Source organism: Carcharodon carcharias, chromosome 1, assembly GCF_017639515.1.
Source record: "Carcharodon carcharias isolate sCarCar2 chromosome 1, sCarCar2.pri, whole genome shotgun sequence".
NCBI lineage: Eukaryota > Metazoa > Chordata > Chondrichthyes > Lamniformes > Lamnidae > Carcharodon > Carcharodon carcharias.
Genome location: NC_054467.1, coordinates 136,959,180 through 136,984,262, shown reverse-complemented (window position 1 = coordinate 136,984,262; position 25,083 = coordinate 136,959,180).

The following is a 25,083-nucleotide window of genomic DNA, read 5'->3' as shown; positions in this document are numbered from 1 at the left end:
CAACACCTGCCCCTTCACTTCCTCTCTCCTCACCGTCCAAGGGCCCAAACACTCCTTTCAAGTGAAGCAGCATTTCCCCCAACTTAGTCTACTGCATTCGTTGCTCCCAATGTGGTCTCCTCTACATTGGAGAGACCAAACGTAAACTGGGCGACCGCTTTGCAGAACACCTGTGGTCTGTCCGCAAGAATGACCCAAACCTCCCTGTCGCTTGCCATTTTAACACTCCACCCTGCTCTCTTGCCCACATGTCTGTCCTTGTCTTGCTGCATTGCTCCAGTGAAGCCCAAAGCAAACTGGAGGAACAACACCTCATCTTCCGACTAGGCACTTTACAGCCTTCCGGACTGAATATTGAATTCAACAACTTTAGGTCGTGAGCTCCCTCCCCCATCCCCACCCCCTTTCTGTTCCCCCCTTCCTTTTTTTTTCCAATAAATTATATAGATTTTTCTTTTCCCACCTATTTTCATTATTTTTAAATATTTTAAAATATTTTATGCTCTCCCCACCCCCACTAGAGCTATACCTTGAGTGCCCTACCATCCATTCTTAATTAGCACATTCGTTTAGATAATATCACCAACTTTAACACCTATGTGTTCTTTTGTTCTATTGTTGTTGACATCTTTTGATGATCTGCTTCTATCACTGCTTGTTTGTCCCTACAACCACACCCCCCCTCCACTTCTCTCTCTCTCTCTCTCTCCGTTCCCCACACACACACACACACCTTAAACCAGCTTATATTTCAACTCTTTCTTGGACTCGAACTCAAGTTCTGTCGAAGGGTCATGAGGACTCGAAACGTCAACTCTTTTCTTCTCCGCCGATGCTGCCAGACCTGCTGAGGTTTTCCAGGTAATTCTGTTTTTGTTTTGGATTTCCAGCATCCGCAGTTTTTTTGTTTTTACCTCTAAATATATGTTTGTTTTTGTGCAAGGAAGCATTTGTATGTGAACTTTAATGTGTTTTCTTCTGTAAATTGTCACTTGTGTGTGTATTTCAGCACTTTAGGGTTGAAAGCCCCATGTTAGATTAAAGGAAAAGTTTACTAAAATTTTCCAAAGTTTTGAGTATAAGGTTTGAGTTGAGATTTCTGGCAAAAAAATTGCAATTTGAAGGTATCATAATGCTAAAATAGGGTTAGATGAACCAACCTTTGTACCACCCCCTTGCAGATTAGTATCACCAGCTTCCAAGCTGACTGGGATTGATACATACAAGTTGCATTAACTCATACGAATCAGTATTCTAAAATTCTGAAGGAAAAAAAAAGATTACCTGAAATTCAAAAGGATTCTAGGAAAACAAAAAGACATAAACACACAGTCTAGGTGGTTCCAATGAATTAAAAGGGGTTTCTTTTGAAGAGATTAATTAAATATGAAAGGAAATCTGCATCCCAACAGCACTGTAATTTGAATTTGGGACAATCTTGAGATGTAAAGTGCAGTGTAATTTAATGAGGATGCTATCCAAAGGTAAAGAAAGTGTCAATAAACATATGGGACTTTTAACTTGGATACAAATCAATGCACATAAGAAAGAGGTAGGTTTAATTTTGATAGTGTAAATTACATTTCTTACAAAGTTTAAAATTTTGAGGTTTGGTTCCTGATACTTTCTCAAAAGGGAATTTTCATTTTAAAAGGTTTGACAACAAATGGCACTAATTCAAATGCTGCAAGCTTTTGTATTTGTAACAAAAACAAAAATACCTGGAAAAACTCAGCAGGTCTGACCGCATCTGCGGAGAGGAACACAGTTAATGTTTTGATTCTGTATGACTCTTCAACAGAACAAAGGAAAACTAGAAAAGAGGTGAAATATAAGCTAGTTTAATGGGGGGGGGGTGGGTGGTGGGACAAGTAGAGCTGGATAGAGGGCCAGTGATAGGTGGAGATAACCAAAAGATGTCATAGACAAAAGGACAAAGAGGTGCTGAAGGTGGTGATATTATCTAAGGAATGTAATAATAGCTGACATTAAGGGTAGAAAGCAGGATGAGCAAGGTACATATAGCCCTAGTGGGGGTGGGATGGGGGGAAGGGATCGAAATAGGCTAAAAGTTAGAGATAAAACAATGGATGGAAATACATTTAAAAATAATGGAAATAGGTGGGAAAAGAAAAATCTATATAAATTATTGGAAAAAAGGGGGATCAGAAACTGGGTGGGGATGGAGGAGAGAGTTCATGATCTAAAATTGTTGAACTCAATATTCAGTCCGGAAGGCTGTAAAGTGCCTACTCGGAAGATGAGGTGCTGTTCCTCCAGTTTGCGTTGAGCTTCACTGGAACAATGCAGCAGGCCAAGGACGGACATGTGGGCATGAGAGCAGAGTGGAGTGTTGAAATGGCAAGCGACAGGGAGGTCTGGGTCATGCTTGCAGACAGACCATAGGTGTTCCACAAAGCGGTCACCCAGTCTGCATTTGGTCTCTCCAATATAGAGGAAACAGCATTGGGAGCAGCGAATGCAATAGACTAAATTGAGGGAAGTGCAAGTGAAGAGCTGCTTCACTTGAAATGAGTGTTTGGGCCCTTGGACAGTGCGGAGGGGAGAAGTAAAGGGACAGGTGTTGTACCTTCTGTGGTTGCTTGGGAAGGTGCCGTGGGAGGGGGTTGAGGTGTATGGGGTGATGGAGGAGTGGACCAGGGTGTCCGAGAGGGAACGATCCCTGCAGAATGCCTCCAGGGGAGGTGAAGGTAAGATGTGTTTGGTGGTGGCATCATGCTGGAGTTGGCGGAAATGGTGGAGGATGATCCATTGAATGCGGAGGCTGGTGGAGTGATAAGTGAGGACAAGGGGGACCCTAACATGGTTCTGGGAGGGAGAGGAAGGTGTGAGGGCGGATACGCGGGAGATGGGCTGGACACAGTTGAGGGCCCTGTCAACCACCGTGGGTAGAAAACCTCAGTTAAGGAAGAAGGAAGACATGTCAGAGGAACTGCTTTTGAAGGTAACATCATCATCTTCACTGACGGAGGCGAAGGAACTGAGAGAATGGGATGGAGTCCTTACAGGAAGCAGGGTGTGAAGAGCTGTTGTCGAGGAGTCTGTTCCCAAAATATGAAGCTAAGCTCAAGACCTTGACAAAGTTTGGCAGATATCCAATTTTTGGCCGAGTTAATGAATCTGGGATAATTCTAAAAGAAATGGGTCAGACACAATTTATTGAGTTAATTTTGAGACAATAAAATGTTGTTTGAGAAGAAGACAAGGAACATGTCAATGCCTGATTTCTGTTTTTAAAACTATTATGAGAATATTTGATTTATTTTAAAGTCTCTCCAGGAAACCTGAACAAGATAAGATGGTAGCTTTTGCATGTGTAAAATGTTATGAGGCAAATAGGAGAAAGAGTTAGGGAAAGAGGACACGATATACAAACTTTTTTAAGGGAAGTGAATTTGATAATCTGGCCATCAACTGAGACATTGGAAACGTACAGGGGGAGATAAGCAAGGATCTAGAGACAGAGATCCTCGTTGACATGGAATAGCTAATACGGCCTAAAGAGGAAGGAAACATTATAAACGATCAAGACAATAGAGAAACTGATATCAAGACAACCTTAGGATGACCATGGCTGGGGGAAAAAACTTGGAGGTAAAACTATGTGGAATCTGTAGTTCAGGAATTGAAATGTAAGGAGAAATAATACGTAATGACAATTTACCACAAGATGGATATAGGTAAAAGGAAAGCTGGAAAAAGGCTAAATAGATGTAATTCTGATTGTATTAACGTGCCTGCGAGCTACAAAAAGTAAGACCACAGGATTAACACTATGATGACAGACAGAGTTAAGCGGCTCCCAGAGAGAACCGCCACTGGAAGTGAAGATACTGAGCCATTGAAAGATAGGATAAGAAGGTGCACTGTAGAATTGTGTAGACAGTTTAAGGAATTGAGGTTTGATATGGGACAGCAGCAGGAGACAGTAGATTGGAAGGAGTGGAGGATGCCTATCCAGATGGATTCAGATCAGGGAACTTATTTCACAGGAAGAGTCATTAAAGAAATGTATAAATTTAAATATAAACAGAGATTCCACATTCCCTACCAGCCACAGAGCTCGGGGATAGTGGAAAAGATGAACTGAGCTTTAAAAAAAAACATCAATCACAAAAGCAATTCAAGAGACAGGGAGCAGCCCTATATTCTAATGCACCTTAGGGCTACCCCAAGCAGGACCGCCTGGTTCACCCCATTTGAAATAGTGACAAGGAGAGCAAAGCAGTTACCTGAGGGAATCATGGTAGGAGTGGGAGATGTAGGACCACTAAAAGGAAGGCTGCGAGACTATGTGAGGGAAATAATTAAGCAATTGCATGAGTTAAGGAAGGAAGTCAGAGACTGACAGGTGATTAAGGATATGGAAACAGGCAAATCCAAAGAGTAACAATGGACCAAGTGGGGAATAAGGTGATGGTCAAGGTGAGCCTGGAGCGAACAGGCATGGACCATACAAGGTAATTATGACAGGTGATACATGCTCATATGAGTACGGGAAGTAAATAGAGGCATTACACACAGTTAAAGATACATGACAATTGACCAAGCGGTAACTCGGAGAACAGGAGCCGATGTTAATGTCTCCACAGATCTACGATCCTGGTCGTGGGCGTATCAGTACTGGCAACAAGGTCGGGGATCATCACTGCTCATCCCGCACCGCAGGAGGAAATTTGGTACAGCATGGACAGTGCTAAATGTGAATGATAAAGGGGAATGATAAATGTAACAGTAGGAGAACAAGCACTTTCGAATTGTAGTAAGGGTTTGCTTCAGATTGGTCCACTCAAAAGAAAAGATTAGTACCATTATCCAGCCACCTCCCACATCTAATTCCACAGTCCTGGTAGAGATAATTGAAGCCCCTCAAACCGCACCAACTGACCCACCTTGTCCAACTATGCATCCAGGACCGACGAATGGTTTGCTACTGGTTAATCAGAAGTTTTGTATGATGATGTACACCATGAGCTGGTACCCATAGTCTTGAACATCCAAAACCTGGCTACCGTGCTCAAAAGTCATGCAGGGATTATCAATAAACAGATTTACATAGGGGAAAATATTTCAGATGAAGCAAGCAGAAATGATGTTTGCAACACATATGGATCCTGGGTACTGGAACAAGCCCGAGAGAATTTAAGACAGATTAATGAAGGGATAGTTCCTTTATTGGTAACTAATGAACATTTATTTAATCTTTCATGACATAAGGATCATGAAATGACTGGTTGCCAGCTCAAAAGTTTAACACGCATATATAGAATGAATGTTGAATGTATAGTAAATAATAATATGCTAATAGGCATTGTATTAGTAATACCAGTCATACCTATGTCAACACCCGGCAGGACATTATATAGAGTAGAAAATATTGATGTTATACGGGGAGGATTACTATATTAAGTACCATGATATTCCACCATACGCAGTAGACATGGAAGGAAATATAGTTAGCACCACATTAGAAGGGTGTAGTATAGAAGCCACCGCAGCAGTATGTGCACATCCAATATATGAGACGGAAGAAGCAGCAAATTGTACAATGGAAAGTATATGGGCTGCAAAAGAAGCGACCCATGTTGCATATATGGGGAATGGGAGATATTGTATCACCATGTGGCAGGAAAGAATCCAGTACGGGAACAACCGGATATGCCCCATCCACAATCATTCGGTGTGCCTACACCCACAGGTGCCGGCAAGGATGGGGAAGGTGGAACTGGTTGAAATATACAAGAGAGGAATGACTACTATTCAGGTCATGGAAAGCCTTAAAGATAACCTGACACAGTATCTGAACCAGTTCTCCTATGAAATTCCCTTATTACTCGAGCACCTAACCACGATTCAGTGGCAGGCTCGACAGATATGCAGAACTTATTATACACTGCAGCAACAGGTTAGAGCCTTAAAGGAGGAAATCGAACAAATAGATTCTTCCACATGGTGGGAGGACCTGTGGAACTGGGGCTCAAACATACAGATACACCCCTGGATTCGGATTATCTCCCATGCCCTAGTTATACTTCAACTGATATTGATTATCTATCTAAACCTACTTGAATCATCACACCTGGAAGTCACAAAAAAGGTGGCGCTGGGGGAGTTTTAACAGATGGAGAAGAAATTTAGTAAGCCTGAGGCCTGAATTGAATGGCTAGATGATACTGATGGTCTGACAGTACCTTTTACAACTCAAAGCTGGATGACTGGCCAGCATCAATGGGCAACAGTGTGTAAAGGGACAGACAGTACCACTATAGTTGGCTACCTTGGGCTAGGCCAAGGGCCAAAAGGGGGGACTGTTAGGGGGGAATAAAGGGGTACAGTAAGGGAAAGGGAATGAATTACTTAAAATCTCCAAGCACATTGGCAGTTAAAGGTTGCCAGATGAACCTTGCACAGCCTTAGGGCCTGCAAACAACAGAAAGGCCTTGGGAGCCGGACTGGAGTCAGAGGATGGCAATAACAACTAAGATTAAGTGTGTTCTTCAACAGATAGGGGAAGAAAAGATGGTCCTAGTTTAGGTAGGAGAGATGGTCTCTGCCTGGGTGAAAACAAATAGGGACTTACAGTGCATGTACTTGTTACCAGAGATGTCTGTTTAATGTAAACCTATATGCTGACGAGAATGGAACCTAGAAAATGTTCTTGTACGTGACCAATAATGTATAAATATGTTGAATACTTGTAATTTAGTAGAGTGCTATCTCAAGCTGCATTGGGATGGTTCTCTCCTTGCAATTGTTCAAATAAACGATCATGACCTATACCTGAGACTCCTGTGGTCCATTTGTCAAAATGACCACAACAGACCGCTATTAGACCAGTGCAACTGCTTCTGTGCAGGTCCTGGCAATCTTTGGGCTGTTATAGCTCAGCAGGATTAGAATAATTCTGTTTCTCCATTTTCAGTTGGTTCTCTACCACTTTTATAGGATCACTAGCTGCATGCTAGCCATGCCCAGTGCATCAATTCAAGGGGTACAAGAGACTGGAAAGGCAACCGAGACCCTAATGCCAGGTCTGTCATCTCTTTGCACATCAGTATGCATTTCCTGTGGAACTAGGGACAGCCTTCATTGAAATAACTGGAACCTTTATATTCATATCAACAGACAATGTGGAGACCACCCAGCTGCTCTTTATTATGAGAGGAGTCAGGATCCCTTCAACTGCTGCTTTGGAGAGCTTGTGGAAAACTACAAGAAATGAAAAGAAACCTAACATTGCTGATGATTTCCAGATTGTAAAGTAACCCCTTACATTTCCAATCTGATAAATTGCTTGCTTAACAGGGTCTGATCTCTTCTTGTGTCTGGAAGAGGCAACAACATGTCTGAAGCTGTTGTGAGCCTGGCTTGCTGGTCTGGCTACTGATGGTACAGTTGTTATGACAGGAGAGAGACATGGAAGCCAATGTTTGAGATAAGATGCTGCATTTCTCTTACGTATGGCCATTGAAACAAAGATGCAATGGCCTATATTGATGTGACAGTTACACTTCAAGGGTGAGAGATGGTAAGTGAGTTTTTTCAGGCTTTTCCAATTTGTCCATGACAATTTATCAGAGCTTAGTGTGTTTGAAAGCACTTTTACTTGCGAATGCTCAACCAGAGATTCAAATGGATTTAACTGAGCTTCAATGCAAAGCCGAGCTGGTGAACAATTTCAATGTGGTGGGTGTGTTGGCATTCTACAAATACTGCCAGAGGTGTTTCTGAATCTTCACTGCCTTGTCCAGTGCAGATTGTTGTTATTCGGCAGGGCTTATGTGTGTGAACAAATATTTTCACAGATGAACTTGCAGAAGTTCTGCTTCTGCTCTGGGCTCCCCAAGGAACATCTGCAGAAGGTTCTAATTGGTTGTCCAGATGAAAACCTTTGTAAAGCAGAAGCAAGGACAGATCTCATTATGAGAAACCAATTGAAAATGTTTTTTAAAAATGGCTGTCCAATGAATGTAAATATATTCTAAGTTTTGATCTTGTATGGAAAGCTGTTGTTTAGTAAAATTAGTAAAATAAGGCAGGATCTGGCCAAGATAGACTGGGAACAGTTACTTGTGGGGAAATCTATAGAGGAGCAGTGGGGGGGGAGTTCATAAAGGAAATGGGGAGGGTACAGGCTCAACATGTTCCCTCTAGGGTGATAGGAAGGAGTAACAAACCCAGAGAACCATGGATGACCAGAGCTATTCAGGATACAATGAGAAGGAAAAGAGAGACTTTTAGCAGGTACAAAGGGAGCAAATCAGCAGAGGCATTAGTGGAGTGCAGAAAGTGCAGGGTGGAGCTTAAGAAAGCAATTTGGAGAGGAAAGAGGAGGTATGAGAAAGATCTGGCTGGTAAAAGTAGGGAAAATCCCAAGATATTCCATAAGTATATCAATGGGAAGAGGATAACCAGCGAAAGAGTAGGGCCCATTAGGGACCAAGGGGGAAATCTATGGATGGAGCCAGGGGACATCAGTAGAGTGTTGAACGAATACTTCACATCTGTCTTCACTCAAGAGAATGAGGATGAAGGTATGGAACTCGGGGAGAGAGACTGCGAGGTTCAGAGCTTTCTCATACCTCCTCTTTCCTCTCCAAATTGCTTTCTTAAGCTCCACCCTGCACTTTCTGCACTCCACTAATGCCTCTGCTGATTTGCTCCCTTTGTACCTTCTAAAAGTCTCTCTTTTCCTTCTCATTGTATCCTGAATAGCTCTGGTCAATTAATATAGGGAGTGACAATTTTTAATTCCTCTCTGGCCACGGGGGGAGGTGCCAGAGGACTGGGGGACAGCTAATGTGGTTCCGCTATTTAAGAAGGGTTGTAGAGATAAGCCAGGGAACTACAGACCAGTGAATCTCACGTCAGTGGTAGGGAAACTATTGGAGAAAATTCTGAAGGAAAGAATCTATCTCCACTTGGAGAGACAAGGTTTGATCAGGGATAGTCAGCATGTCTTTGTCAGAGGGAGGTCATGCCTAACAAATTTGATTGAATTTTTTGAGGAGGTGACCAGGTGTGTAGATGAGGGTAGTGCAGTTGATGTAGTTTTTATGGATTTCAGCAAAGCCTTTGACAAGGTCCCAAATGGGAGACTTATAAAGAAGACAAATGCACATGGGATACAGGGTAATTTGATAAACTGGATTCAAAATTGGCTTAGTTGTAGGAGAGAGAGGGTGATGACAGAAGGATGCTTTAGTGACTGGAAGCCCGTGTCCAGTAGCCTACCACAGGGATCTGTGCTGGGTCCCCTATTATTTGTCATTTATATAAACGACATAGATGACTATGTGGGCGGGAGGATTAGTAAGTTTGCGGATGACACAAAGATTGGCCGGGTGGTTAATAGTGAGGTTGAGTGTCTTGGGTTACAGGAAGATATAGATGGGATGGTCAAATGGGCAGATAAGTGGCAGATGGAATTTAACCCTGAAAAGTGTGAGGTGATACACTTTGGAAGGAGTAATTTGACAAGGAAGTATTTAATGAACGGCATGGAACCAGGAAGTTCTGAGGAACAAAGAGACCTTCGCATGTGTGTCCATAGATCTCTGAAGGCAGAGAAGCATGTTAGTGGGGTAGTGAAAAAGGCATATGGGACACTTGCCTTTATCAACTGAGGCATAGATTACAAAAGTAGGGAGGTCATGTTGGAGTTGTATAGAACCTTGGTGAGGTCACAGCTGTAGTACTGTGTGCAGTTCTGGTCGCCACATAATAGGAAGGATGTGATTGCACTGGAGGAGGTGCAGAGGAGATTCACCAGGATGTTGTCTGGAATGAAATATTTAAGTTATGAAAAGAGGTTGGATAGACTTGGGTTGTTTTCGTTGGAGCAGGGAAGACTGAGGGGCAACCTGATCAAGGTGTACAAGATTAAGAGGAGCATGGACAGTGTGGATAGGGAGCAGCTGTTCCCCTGGGTTGATGGGTCAGTAATGAGGGAACACAAGTTCAAGGTGAGGGGCAGGAGGTTTAGGGGGGATGTGAGGAAAAACTTTTTTACCCAGAGGGTGGTGGAGGTGGGTTGCCTCACATCCTTTAAAAAGTACCTGGATGAGCACTTGGCACATCATAACATTAAAGGCTATGGGCCAAGTGCTGGTAAATGGGATTAGGTAGGTGGGTCAGGTGTTTCTCACGTGTCAGTGCAGACTTGATGGGCTGAAGGGCCTCTTCTGCACTATGTGATTCTGTGATTCTGTTTAAAATGTTTGTTCAATAAATGTACAGGAGTAGAGACCTTGTTGCACCAATTTCACAGGGTAAATTTCAGAGATAAGCAAAAACAAAAATGCCTGGAAAAACTCAGCAGGTCTGACAACATCTGTGGAGAGGAATACAGTCAACGTTTCGAGTCCGAATGACTCTTCATCAGAACTAAGGAAAAATAGAAAAGAGGTGAAATATAAGTTGGTTTTCTTCTCCACAGATGCTGCCAGACCTGCTGACTTTTTCCAGGTATTTTTGTTTTTGTTTTGGATTTCCAGCATCTGCAGTTTTTTGCTTTTATTTCAGAGACAATCATCCTGCATCCAGAGTTTGCCTGTAAGATGCCTGATCCAATATTAGGTCAGGCCATTTTTCAGATATCCCTGGGGACTGCTTATGTAAGTGAAGAGCCTGATGCTTTATTTTGAACTCCACTACCAAACTGGGTTATAATGAGCAGAGCAGAGGCTGTGCCCGCTCCACTTGGAATACTCAAACAGTTACTGTGATCTGAGCAGCAAGCACCACATACAAAATTACATAAAAATAAAAACATTAAAAACATTCCTGAGGAGTCGGGAGGAGGAGGAATACTTCCTGATGCCATAATTCTCATGGTTTCTCCTCTCTGCTGCTGCTTCACCCTTCACACTGCAATAAGAAAAACAGTTCGGACCAGTTCTCTTATTTCCCAGTTTTTACTGTTTGTTTCCTTCTGGACCAGACCTATAGTCATTGCTGAAAAGGTCCAATATTCACCAATTTAAATGGGCAGTCTGCCTGTAAAGGCACAGCAGGCAGAGCGATCTGTCCAAACACTGCCAGTGAAAGCCAGTTTCAGATTGGACTAGGGACTTGCTGTGAGGAACGCACCACCTGTGCAACAGTGAAAACAAGCCACAGCCAATTTCTAGATTTAAGTTTTTATTATTAAAAAAATACTAGCTGAATTAGACATGGGGGAGAATTTTCCCCCTGTTGGGGGGGTTGTGCGGGAGCGGGCGTGAACCCGATCAGCGGCCCTGATCGCGTCTGCGCTGCCATTTTACGTGGGTGGGCCAATTAAGGCCCGCCCAGCGTGGTGCACACCCGGAAGCGCTGAGAGCTCCCTGTGTGGGTGGCCGGGGAGGGTGGATTCCCTGAGTCATGCATGTGTGTGAAAGAGTGCAGGAATCTCCCTGAGGCAAAAAAGTGCCTCAGGGAGATTAGTTTAAGTTTTAAAAAGCTGCATAAAGAAAATAAATAATTTTAAGACGTCCCCTAATGTGACAGTGTCATATGAGCTGGGACATGCCAATGAATTTTTAAAAAAAATTTTATTCAATTTATAAACCCTTCATGAAACCTCATCCCGCCCATGGATGAAGTACCATGAAAAATGCAAAGGCCGCCTGGGCTCTTCGCCTGCCCCACAACCTTAAGGTTGGACGGCCAGCTCAGCTAATTGGTTTAATTAGTTTTTAACTGCCCTTAATAGGCCTTTGACAGTTTGGCGGGCATGCAGCTGAGTCGGCTGCACGCCCGCCGAACTGAAAATCTAAATGATGTGCAGTGATGTCGGGACGCATGCCCGACATCACCCCGTATTATTTTATGCCTCGGCGAGTGGGCACTATCTCTCTCACTGAGCCAAAAGTTCTGGCCATGGTGTTTGATCAGCCATCTGCCTGACTCCAAGGTATTTTAATTGTGTACAGCCCATTCAGCGGTTGTGCCATGTGGGTTTGGCTGAACTCCAGGAGATTGGGCCCTGATATGTCGGTATAGTAATTCTTGTGCTATTGGCTTTTCTGAAAAGGTGAAAAGTTCAGGTTTTGGAGAGATATTTTGGAGAGATAGGATTAATTTGAAATATTTTCAATCTTTCAACCAAATTCACTTCTTATGAAAAAGGTTTGTAAAGAATTTGCAACACCTGATTGTGTTTACATTGGAAAGGCGCAATGAGGTGCAAAGTACATTTTAAGTGAAAACAAAAACAGAATTACCTGGAAAAACTCAGCAGGTCTGGCAGCATCGGCGGAGAAGAAAAGAGTTGACGTTTCGAGTCCTCATGACCCTTCGACGGAACTTGAGTTCGAGTCCAAGAAAGAGTTGAAATATAAGCTGGTTTAAAGTGTGTGTGTGGGGGGCGGAGAGATAGAGAGACAGAGAGGTGGGGGGGGTGGTGTGGTTGTAGGGACAAACAAGCAGTGATAGAAGCAGATCATCAAAAGATGTCAACGACAATAGTACAATAGAACACATAGGTGTTAAAGTTAAAGTTGGTGATATTATCTAAACGAATGTGCTAATTAAGAATGGATGGTAGGGCACTCAAGGTATAGCTCTAGTGGGGGTTTTTTAAAATTTTTTTATAATGGAAATAGGTGGGAAAAGGAAAATCTTTATAATTTATTGGAAAAAAAAGGGAAGGGGGAAACAGAAAGGGGGTGGGGATGGGGGAAGGAGCTCACGACCTAAAGTTGTTGAATTCAATATTCAGTCCGGATGGCTGTAAAGTGCCTAGTCGGAAGATGAGGTGTTGTTCCTCCAGTTTGCGTTGGGCTTCACTGGAACAATGCAGCAAGCCAAGGACAGACATGTGGGCAAGAGAGCAGGGTGGAGTGTTAAAATGGCAAGCGACAGGGAGGTTTTAACACTCCACCCTGCTCTCTTGCCCACATGTCTGTCCTTGGCTTGCTGCATTGTTCCAGTGAAGCCCAACGCAAACTGGAGGAACAACACCTCATCTTCCGACTAGGCACTTTACAGCCATCCGGACTGAATATTGAATTCAACAACTTTAGGTCGTGAGCTCCTTCCCCCATCCCCACCCCCTTTCTGTTTCCCCCTTCCCTTTTTTTTCCAATAAATTATAAAGATTTTCCTTTTCCCACCTATTTCCATTATAAAAAAATTTTAAAAAACCCCCACTAGAGCTATACCTTGAGTGCCCTACCATCCATTCTTAATTAGCACATTCGTTTAGATAATATCACCAACTTTAACTTTAACACCTATGTGTTCTATTGTACTATTGTCGTTGACATCTTTTGATGATCTGCTTCTATCACTGCTTGTTTGTCCCTACAACCACACCACACCCCCCCACCTCTCTGTCTCTCTATCTCTCCGCCCCCCACACACACACTTTAAACCAGCTTATATTTCAACTCTTTCTTGGACTCGAACTCAAGTTCTGTCGAAGGGTCATGAGGACTCGAAACGTCAACTCTTTTCTTCTCCGCCGATGCTGCCAGACCTGCTGAGTTTTTCCAGGTAATTCTGTTTTTGTTTTGGATTTCCAGCATCCGCAGTTTTTTTGTTTTTACATTTTAAGTGACATTGTTCATGGGAATATCACTTATATAAACTTCCATGTAATTAAAATCATGCTGCAATCTTTCCCCAACTTGACACCGTTTTTGCCTTCGTATCTGAATGATTTTGCCAGAGATAATACCCCAAAGGATAATTCTTTAAAAGTAAGATATTGTATACTGCAGCCTGGACAAAAGTGAAGTGGCTGTAAGACTTCAAAATTGTTTACTTTAGAAAATGTTATTTGTACAGATTTTACAAGGTTTCTAAATGTCAGAGAGGCGGATAGGCTGGAATAAGATATCCTACACTCCTTGTTCTGCGTTAAAACAGATTTCTGTTGAATAGTCATCAATTTAAAAATGTTAAATCTGTTTCTCTCTGAAGATGCTGCTTGGCCTGTTGAGAATTACCAGCATTTTCTGATTTAAGTCTGGGACCGCCCTTTTATGTACACTCACCTTCACACAAAGGAACACTTTTACCAATTCAATTGTTAGGGTCTTTAACAAGATTATATAAACTTTGGCCAACTAACATGCTTTATTTTATTTATTCATAGGATGTGGGTGTCACTGGCTAGGCCAACAATTATTGTCCATCCCTAATTGACCTTGAGAAAGTGGTGGTGAGCTGCCTTCTTGAACCGCTGCAGTCCATGACACAGCAACAGTAAAGGAACGGCGATAAATTTCCAAGTCAGGATGGTGAGTAACTTGGAGGAGAACATCCAGGTGGTGGTGTTCCCATCTATCTGCTGTCCTTGCCCTTCTAGATTGTAGTGGTCGTGGGGTTGGAAGGTGCTGTCTAAGGAAACTTGGTGAGTTCCTGCAGTGCATCTTGTAGATGATGCACAACTGTTGCCACTGTGTGTCGGTGGTGAAGGGAGTGAATGTTTGTGGATGGGGTGCCAATCAAGTGAGCTGCTTTGTGCTGGATGGTGTCAAGCTTCTTGAGTGTTGTGGAAGCTGCATTCATCCAGGCAAGTGGGAGTATTCCATCACAATCCTGACTTGTGCCTTGTAGATAGTGGGCATGCTCTGGGGAGTCAGGAAACGAGTTACATGCTGCAGGATTCTTAGTCTCTGACCTGATCTTGTAGCCACAGTATTTATATGGCTAGTCCTGTTCAGTTTCTGGTCAATCGCATCTCCCAGGATGTTGATAGTGGGGGATTCAGCAATAGTATTGCCATTAAATGTCAAGGAGTGATGGTTAGAGTCTCTCCTGCTGGAGATGGTCATTGACTGGCACTTGTGTGGCATGAATGTTACTTGCCACTTGTCAGTCCAAGCCTGGCTATTGTCCAGGACTTGCTGCATTTGGACATGGACTGCTTCACAATCGGAGGAGTCGTGAATGGTACGGAACATTGTGCATATGACCTGAATATGACGTTATGATTGAAGGAAGGTCATTGATGAAGCAGCTGACGATGGTTGGACCGAGGACACTACCCTGAGGAACTCCTGCAGTGATGTCCTGGAGCTGAGATGATTGACCCCTAACAACCACAACACCTTCCTTTGGGCCAGGTATGGCTCCAACCAGAGGAGAGTTTTCCCCCTGATTCCCATTGACTCCAGTTTTGCTAGGGTCCCTTGGTGCCACACTCTGTCAAATGTTGCCATGATGTCAATGGCAGTCACTCTCACCCCACCTTGGGAGTTCAACTCTTTTGTCCATGTTTGAACCAAGGCTGTAATGAAGTCATGATCTGAATGGCCCTGACAGAACACAAACTGAGCGTCAATGAGCAGGTTATTGTTAAGCAAGTGCCGCTTAAAGCACTGTTGATGACCCCTTCCATCACTTTACTGTGCCATTTTCACAAGAAAGACTTGCCTTTATAGCCTTATCATATCACGGAGAAAAATCTCAAGCTGCTTTACATGAAAACAGCTTACTAGAGGAGGAAGCTCCACAAATATGCTCATCCTAAATGATGGAGAAGCACAGAACTTCAGTGCAAAAGATAAGGATGGAGCATTTGCTACGATTTCAGCCAGAAGTGCCGAGTGGATGATCGATTCACTCTGCATTATACCAGGAAATGGCTGAAATCACTGGATACTGCAAAGGCTATGGGCCCTGACAACATTACAGCAATGGTACAACAGGCTTGTGCTCCAGAACTTGCCGTGCCCCTAGCTAAGCTGTTCCAGTACAGCTACAACACTGGTATCTTCCCAGCTATTTGGAAAATTGCCCAGGTGTGACCTGCACACAAAAAGCTGGTCAAATCCAACCCAGCCAATTTCCATCCCATCAGTCTACTCTCCATCATCAGTAAAGTAATGGAAGGGGTTATCAACAGTGCTATCAAATGGCACTTGCTTAGCAATAACCTGCTCACTGACACCCAGTTTTGGATCTGCCAGGGCCACTCAACTCCTGACCTCATTACAGCCTTGGTTCAAACATGGATGAAAGAGCTGAACTCCCGAGGTGAGGTGAGAGTGACTGCCCTTGGCAGCAAGGCAGCATTTGACTGAGTGTGACATCAAAGAGCCCTAGAAAAACTGGGAATCAGGAGGAAAACTCACTAATGGTTGGAGTCATACCTAACACAAAGGAAGATGGTTGTGGTTGTTGGAGATCAGTCATCTCAGCTCCAGGACATCACTGCTGGAGTTCCTTAGGGTAGTGTCCTCGGCCCAAACATCTTCAGCTACTTCATCAATGACCTTCCTTCCATCATAAGGTCAGAAGTAGAGATGTTCGCTGAAGATTTCACAACGTTCAGCACCATTTGCGGCTCCTCAGACACTGAAGCAGTCCATGTCCAAATGCACCAAGATCTGGACAATATCCAGGCTTGGGCTGACAAGTGGCAAATAGCATTCATGCCACACAAGTGTCAGGCAATGACCATCTCCAACAAGAGAGAATCCAACCATCACCCCTTGATGTTCAATGACATTATCATCACTGAATCTCCAACTATCAACATCCTGGGGGTTACCATTGACCAGAAACTGAACTGGACTAGTCATATAAATACTGTGGCTACAAAAGCAGGGCACAGGCTAGGAATCCTGTGGTGAGTAACTCACCTCTTGACTCCCCAAAGCCTGTCCACCATCTACAAGACACAAGTCAGGAGTGTGATGGAATATTCCCCACTTGCCTGGATGAGTGCAGCTCCTACAAAGAAGCTTCACACCATCGTAGACAAAGCAGCCCGCCTCATTCGCACCACATCCGCAAGCATTCCCTCCACCACCAATGCACAGTAGCAGCAAGATGCACTGCAGGAATTCCAAGATTCCTTTGACAGCACTTGCCAAAACCACAACCACCACCAGGAAGATCCCCTCCAAGTCACTCACCATCCTGACTTGGAAATATATCACAGTTATTTCACTGTCGTTGGGTCAATATCCTGGAACTCCCTCCCTAACAGCTCTGTGGGTGTACCTGCACCACATGGACTGCAGCGGTTCAAGAAGACATCACCTTCTCAAGGGCAACTGGGGATACTAGGGATGGGCAATAACTGTTGGCCCAGCCAGTGAAGCCCACATCCTGTGAATGAATTAAAAAGAAAATCCTTTTTAATCTGCAGCTATGCTTGTTATGTAAGCAAACATGGCATCAGCAGCAAGGTGCCACAAAAAGTAATGGTCTAAATGACCAGACAACCTGTTTGTGTGTTGTTAGGTAAAGAATGAATATTGGCCAGGACAGCAGGAGAACTTTTTGTCTTTCTTTGAAATACTGCCAAGGGATTCTTTTTCTCTCTAGAGGTAGACAAATCCTCATTTAAACTTTTTGTCTGAAAGATGGCACTTCTGCCACTGTACCAGGCCTGCAGTGCTGCAGTGGAAAATCAGTCTAGATCAGTGGCTCAAGGCCTAGAGTGGAGCTTGAAACCATAGCCTTCTGAACTAGTAGAGAGAGCAGCACCATTGTAGGCAAGTTAACAGGAAACATCTTACTGCTTAGGTAAGATTTCTGTGGAAACTTGGAACAAACCTGATAGGCCAAATCCTAAATTCTATTTGTCAAACTGTACTCTATATTATGCAATTACATATAGACTGAAATTACAGGTCAGTACAGATATTACAGTCACTGTAGTGTAATTCTATTAACCCTGAAGACATCGGGTCCTGAATTTTCACAGGCATTCACGGGTGCACCACTTCAATAAGTGGTGTGGGAATGTGGTAAAGGGCCTGGAAAGCAACCAGGGACCTGGATATGCCAGTTTCTGCAGAGCCTTCCCCCAATTACATTAATCCGTTTCAGAAGGGTATGGCTGTGAGGGGGATGATTGCCAGCACTGTGGATGTACCTACACCACATGGACTGCAGAGGTTCAAGAAGATAACTCACCACCACTTTCTCAAGGACAATTAGATGTGTGCAATAAATGCTGGTCTAGCCAGTGACACCCATATCCCATAAATGAATAAAAAAAGCTACCAACATGCTAAATGGGATAGATTTCAAACAGATCTAGCAATGCAAAACTGGGCATTCAAGAGGCGCTTGGTGTACCTACATCACATGGACTGCAGCGGTTCAAGAAGACAGCTCACCACCTCAAGGGCAAATAGGGATGGGCAATAAATGCTGGCCTAGCCAGTGACGCTCATATCCTATGAACTAATATATATAAAAAGATCCCATGCCACTATTTTAAAGAGGAGCAGGGGAGTTATCCTTGGTGTACTGACCACTATTTATCCATTAATCAACACCACAAGAACAGATTATCTGGCCATGATTGGACTGCTGTTTGTGGGAACTGGCTGTGCACAAATTGGTTGCCACGTTTCCTACATTACAACAGTTACTTGATTTCAAAACTACTCCATTGATTGTGAAATGCTTTAGGAGGCCCTGTGCTTGTGAAAGGTGCTATCTAAGTGCAAGCCTTCCATTTGTTTTAAGACAGACTATCTATACCAGCTCTGATCCACAACATGTTTGGCACAGTGTGTTTCTTATTCCTAAGGCAGGTATTCATTTTATAATAGTTCCTTAACCACAAGGGCACCTACCAGACGTGCACAGGTCATTATGTGTAATGAGTGCTGAATCTGATGTGACCTGCTTCAGATTTAATGGTCAGTCTCAAAAGTTAAACTAACTTCTTTCTCTGTCTCTATTTCTCTCCATACTTTCATTCCAAATAAATTTAAAAAGTGGTTTTGAAATGTCTTGTGTGTTAATTATTTCTTCACAATCCAGGCATAACCAACTGATGGGAGTTACACATGGAGCAAACAATTGCAGAAGCATTTAGCAAGGAAAAGTTACATTCAGGGCCAATGACAATGCAAAATAAAGTATCACCTGGAGGTGCAATTTTACTTGTCTGCACATAGAGTGATTAAAAGGGCAGGGCAGCACAGGTGACAGGTGCTCCTTCAGCTTAAGTTGTCGGCAATGGCTGTCTTTCTGCACCTTGAGCAACACCTGGCATCCTCAACTGCTGGGCATGTATTAGCAAGATCCAGTGCTGACTATCGACTCACAATCCGAACCCAGAGTGTCTGTAATTAGAGTGAACATGATATGTTGCTTGTAGTCTTCCTTCCAAATTACACAGTTTTTGGTTTCTGAAATGGCCAATGGAATAATAAATGAAAGAAACATTCCTTTGAATCATTATCCAAACAGTGGTGCTTCACTGAATGTGTAGTTTGGACACAAAATGCATTACTACTTTTAACAATCAGCCTCAGGGTGTTTGTCGTTGGTATCAGTGTAAAACATCAAACAGCTACTTAGAGGTTAGATAATAAGTGGTTCTAATCTGTTCCACCATTATATGATCAAAGATGAGTATGTAAAGCTGGATCCTCCTCTGTAACCCCACCCGGGATCAGGGTGGGATAGGGTCAGAGAATAAGCAAATATTGGTTGGTGAATTCTTCTCCCCCTCCCATCGCTGCTGGAAATTCTTGAGGGGTGGGAGGTTTCCTGCAATACTCCCAGGAAAGGATTGTGAGGATTGCTATTGCTGTGCCCTGAACCTGCACATAAATATTTGTGCAGTATCCTGTGCTCTGAAAAGTGGTACTAAGAGGCATGGCACATTCACTTGCAGTATCGAGAGGAGTGCGGTGGCCAAAATCACTGCCAGAAATTTCCACTGACTGACCCCCTCATCAAGGATCGAATGTGAAAAAGGATCACAAAGTGCTCCTCCGAGAGCAAAACCTGCTTTGACAGGTAGAAATCTTAATGACCAGTTTCAAACTCACTTTTTAAAATTTACTGTGTGCTTCAAAGAAAAACTTTGAAGAGCTTAGAAAAATTTTGTTCAAATTTAATAATGCAGTTTTTCAGGACATTTTGCATGTAGGTCTGGGAGGCTTGAACATTGTGGTGCCCAGGATGGATGAGAAAGGAAGGAAGAGTGTGGTGAGTGGCTTACTTTCCCAGCTCTTGTCAGGCTGGTTGTGATGTTGCTGGAGGTTAGGGGGTGAGGGGGGCGTCAGGGTTGCGGCATGGGGGCTCAGGATTTTCCTCTATCTCATCTACAAGTCCCTGTCCACCATCTATAAGGCACAAGTCAGGAGTGTAATGACTGGATGAGTGCAGCTCCCACAACACTCAAGGTCTTGACACCATCCAGGACAAAGCAGCTCACTTGATTGGCACCACACCCACAAGCATTCACTCCCTCCACTGCCGACGCACACTAGCAGCAGTGTTCCATCTACAAGGTGTACTGCAGGAATTCACCAAGCATCCTTAGGCAGCATCTATCTAGCCTGTGAGTCAATCACAGGCCCTATTCTTTGCAGCTTTTCAGCCCACCTTCACCACTCACCTGCAAGTAGAGAAGAGACTGAAGAACGTAAATACCTTGAAGAAGAAAGAGCGAGATAAAACTTTCTACAGCTTCACATTGAAGAAAGTTTCTCCCTCCCTGCCCGGCCCCACCAAGTAGAGGTCCCCATTGATCACATTCACAAAACACACTGCTGTTTACACACTGATTCTTATATTCTGGAGTAGTCATGCAAACTGGGTGCACGGGAATTCGGGTCAATCACCCACATCAGCAAAATGGGCACAAATTTAGGTCTAAGTTTTCCGTGTAACTTGTCGATTACACCCCTTTCGGAAATTCGAGTTTCAATTTTTTTCACCCAATCCCAGACAACTTCATTTTTCGATGAAAAGTTCCTTTAAACTAAAAGAACTTCTTTATTAATCCATCAAACATATTTCATGGAGGTTTATGGAGAATAAATCATTTTCTTGTTGCTATAACTCATTTCTTAAAACCAAGTATTTACCCCTTCCAGTTCTCCCCCTTACTTGTATTGAAGATATTATCTAAAACCAAGGTGCAGATTTTGTACCTTACCCAAATAAATCAGGACCAGGAACTCAACATTACAGGGCACAACATACTTAGAAAAGATAGAGAAGAAAAACAGGAAGCTGGAATTTTTTAAAATTCATTTACGGGATGTGGGCTTTGCTGACTGGGCCAGCATTTATTGCCCATCCCTAGTTGCCCTTGAAAAGGTGGTGGTGGCTGCCTTATTGAACTGCTGCAGCCCATGTGGTGTGGGTACACCCACAGCGCTGTTAGGGAGGGAGTTCCAGGATTTTGACCCAGCAACAGTGAAGGAACGGCGATATATTTCCAAGACAGGTGGTGAGGGACTTGGAGGGGAATTTCCAGGTGGGTTTATCTGCTGCCCTTGTCCTTCTAGATGGTAGTGGTTGTGGGTTTGGAAGATGCTGCCTAAGGAGGCTTGGTGAATTCCTGCAGTGCATCTTGTAGATGGTACACACTGCTGCTAGTGTGCGTCGGCGGTAGAAGGAGTGAATGCTTGTGGGTGTGGTGCCAATCAAGTGAGCTGCTTCGTCCTGGACGGTGTCAAGACCTTGAGTGTTGTGGGAGCTGCACTCATCCAGTCATCACACTCCTGACTTGTGCCTTGTAGATGGTGGACAGGCTTTGGGGAGTAGGGTGGTGGGTTACACATCGCAGGATTCCTAGTCTCTGACCTGCTGTTGTATCCACAATATTTATATGGCTAGTCCAGTTCACTATCTGGTCAATGGTAACCCCCAGGATACTAATAGTGGGGAATTCAGTGATGGTAATGTCATTGAATGTCAAGGGATGATAGTTAGATTCTCGCTTGCTGGAGATAGTCATTGCTGGGCAATGGTGTGGTGTGAATACTACTTGTCAGCCCAAGCCTAGATATTGTCCAGGTTATGCTGCATTTGGACGTGAACTGCTTCAGTATCTGAGGAGCCATGAATGGTGCTGAACATTGTGTAATCATCAGCGAACATCCCCACTTCTGGCCTTATGATGGAAGGAAGGTCATTGATGAAGCAGCTGAAGATGGTTGGGCCTAGGACACTACCCTGAGGAACTCCTGCAGTGAAGTCATGGAACTGAGATGACTGACCTCCAACAACAACAACCATCTTCCTTTGTGCTAGGTATGACTCCATCAGTGGAGAGTTTTCTTCCTGATTCCCATTGACTCCAGTTTTGCTAGGGCTCCTTGCTGCCACACTCGGTCAAACGCTGCCATGATTTCAAGGGCTGCGGCTCTTGCTTCGCCTCTGGCTCTTTTGTCCATGTTTGAACCAAGGCTGTAATGAGGTCAGGAGCTGAATGACCCTGGCGGAACCCAAACTGTGCATCAATGAGCAGACTAATGCTAAGCAAGTGCTGCTTAAAGCATTGTTGATGAACCCTTCCATCACTTTACTGACGATCGCGGGTAGACTGATGGGGCGGTAATTGGCTGTGTTGGATTTGTCGTGCTTTTTGTGTACAGGACATACCTGGGCAATTTTCCACATTGCCGGGTCGATGCCAGTATGGTTGCTGGAACAGCTTGACTAGGGATGCAGCAAGTTCTGGAGCACAAGTCTTCAGTACTATTGTAATATTGTCAGGGTCCATAGTCTTTGCAGTATCCAGTGCCTTCAGCTGTTTCTTGATATTATGTGGAGTGAATTGAATTGGCTGAAGACTTTTGAGCTGTAACTAAAAGCCTGATGATCATTATCCTGAACTTTATTTTTTTAATTTTAAAAAAAAAATCATGCTTTGCTTTCTGATAATTCTAAGTTGCGCATGATCAAGAATGAACATCAAGCTGACTATCAAGTGAAAAGGACAGCTGATCATTTATGACTTACTACTTAGCATCCTTGGTGCTGGGGACCTCCAGAGAGGCCGAGGACATCTGATTTATCAGCTGAGGTGGGGTGGGGGTGGGGGGGTGTGGTGGGTGTGTGTGTGTGTGTGTGTGTGTGTGTGTGTGCGGTGGGGGTTAGTACATGGTAATCAGCAGGAGGTTTCTTTGCCCATGTTTGACCTGAAGCCATGGGACTTCATGGGGTCCAGAGTCAATGTTGAGGACTCCCAGAGCAACTTCCTCTCAACTGTTTACCACTATGCTGTCACCTCTGCTGGGCCTGTCCTGTCGATTGGACAGGTCATACCGAGGGATGGTGATGGTGGAGTCTGGGTATTATCTGTAAGGTATGATTCCGTGAGGATGAGTATGTCAGGCTGTTGCTTGACTAGTCTGTGAGACAGCTCTCCCAAATTTGGCACTAGCCCCCACCAGGTGATAGTAAGGAGGACTTTGCAGGGTCAACAGGGCTGAGCTTGCCATTGTTATTTCTGGTGCCTAGGTCGATGCTGGGTGCTTGGTCCGGTTCCATTCCTTTTAGGATTTTTAGCGGATTGATACAACTGAGTAGCTTGCCAAGCCATTTCAAAGGGCAGTTAAGAGTCAACCACATTGCTGTGAGTCTGGAGGCACACGTAGACCAGTCCAGATAAGGACACCATTCCCTAAAGGATACTAGTGAACCAGATAGGTTTTTACAATAATTGACATGATTTCATGGTCAGAATTTTATTGAATTCAAATTTCACCATCTGCCATGGTGGAATTTGAACCTGGGCCCCCAGAGTATTACCCTAGGTTCCTAGATTACTAGTCCAGCGACAATACCACTATGCCACTGCCTGGAAGGGAGGTGGAGGACAAAATATGCAGACAATTTATGGAATTGATTTAAAAACAGACTTAGATTTTTGCAAAGTTATGGAAACACTGAGCCTTATTCAAAATGGCGTTGGGGCCCGAGATCCAGAATTCCTGCCCCCATGACCAGCACAAGCCATTTTCACCAGGGGTGGAATTGGGGGCAGGACGGATTTCACAAAGGTGTGTTTTATGGAACAGGTCAACTAAAAGTGCAGCTGACTGCAATCAGAAACGATGTTCATCAGTTCCAGAATCCAAATCGTGCAAATTTTGTGCAAAGTGAAGTGCCAGAGTAGGTTCACCATCACAAATACAGGTGTGTGGATGACACCCAAGGGAATGGAGGGTGGGGTCTGTGGCCTTGGATGGGCAAACATCTGCAGCTCTCATAACTCAGTCATCGAGGTGTAAGGAAGGATAGTGTGTCAGGCTCGCTGGGGGGGAGGGGCGAGTGCTCAACCTGCTGAACAATCTGTCGAAACGGGGGTTGCAGCATCGCATATATGGGCTGTAGAGGCATGTGAGTGTGTGGCCAGACACAGGGGACAAGACCAGGAGCTGGAGGCAGTACTGTGCGCACCAGGCAGAAGGAGGAGTAGAACCACAAGGTATTACCCCAAGGTAAGGGTATACCCACCCCGAAGGCCATATCTGGAAATGATAGCAAACCAGCATAGAAGAAGGCTGAGAGTATCATGAGAGTTGGTTACAGAGATATGTGCCATGGTGCAACAAGATCTGGCACCATAGTGTACAGATCCCCATGCCCTGCCAGAGGTGTTTAAGGCCACAGTGACTCCGAATTTTTATGCTGCCAGCTCATTCCAGGGGGCAGCCGCAGAGCTCATCAGCATCTCACAATCAGCCAAGCATAGGTGCATCGAGGCAGTTACAGATACCCTCCTTGCTCAGGTGGGGAGTACATAAACTCCTTGATGGATGTGTTGGAGCAGATGCTGAGGGCCAGCAGCTTCTCAGAAATAGCAGGCTTCCTTCAAGTACAGGGAGCTATAGACTGCACCCATGTTGCCATAAGGGCACCAGTTAATCAACTGGATACTTTCATTAACAGGAGATCCTCCCACTCCTTGCATATCTAATTGGTGTGTGATCACACTAAGGGGCAGAATTTTACCCTTGCCACGCAGGCTTGGCGGGGACAGTCAGGAAGCCCACCACAGCTCATGATCGGGGCAGGAAGGCGATTTCATGCTGGCGGAACAATTAAGGCCCAGCACTGCCTGTGCGGGTGGGGGAGGAGGGTGAGAGGGGTGAGCGCAAACTTCACACATGCGTGTAAGTGAGCGCTTTACAATCGCCCCGAGGCACAGAGCTACCTCAGGGAGATGAAGACTTGTTTAAAAAAAAATAAAGAAAATAAAAATGCCATGAAACATGTCCCCTCATGTGACTCTGTCACATGAGCAAGGTTTTAAAATTTTTATTTTATTTTTATTTGTTTTAGGAAACCTCATCCTATCCGTGAATGAGGTTTCCTAAAAAGTGCTAAGGCCACTTGGCCTTTTCG